Consider the following 402-nt stretch of genomic DNA (forward strand, 5'->3'; position numbering starts at 1 on the left):
ATCTTTTAATAAAGAGTGGTTTCCCCTTGTCTTGCCAACTGCAACGGAATAATAAATAATTAAGGAGACGCATTCTAAATGGAAGTGATAAAAAGGAACAATTGCTTACTTCTAAAAACTAATTTTATACCAATTAAGCTTTTCGAGCCCAGATTTTAAAATTAAGTGATTAATAAAAACTCTCCCTTCAAATCCGAAAGGGAAAAGGCTTCTATGCTATTTGTTTTGAGTGGTCTGTCCGTCTGTTACGTTCAGATCTCATACTAAAAACGATAAACTAGAAAAGATATCCTATTGAAAATCCGATTTCATTATACATCATGGGCGTAGCCAGGGGAGGTGGGTTTCCTTGGGGTTCACCCCCCCCCCCGATTTCATTTCGGGGGGGGGGGGGACGGAATT

The sequence above is a fragment of the Biomphalaria glabrata genome, chromosome 18 (genome assembly GCF_947242115.1).
Source record: "Biomphalaria glabrata chromosome 18, xgBioGlab47.1, whole genome shotgun sequence".
In the NCBI taxonomy this organism is placed as follows: domain Eukaryota; kingdom Metazoa; phylum Mollusca; class Gastropoda; family Planorbidae; genus Biomphalaria; species Biomphalaria glabrata.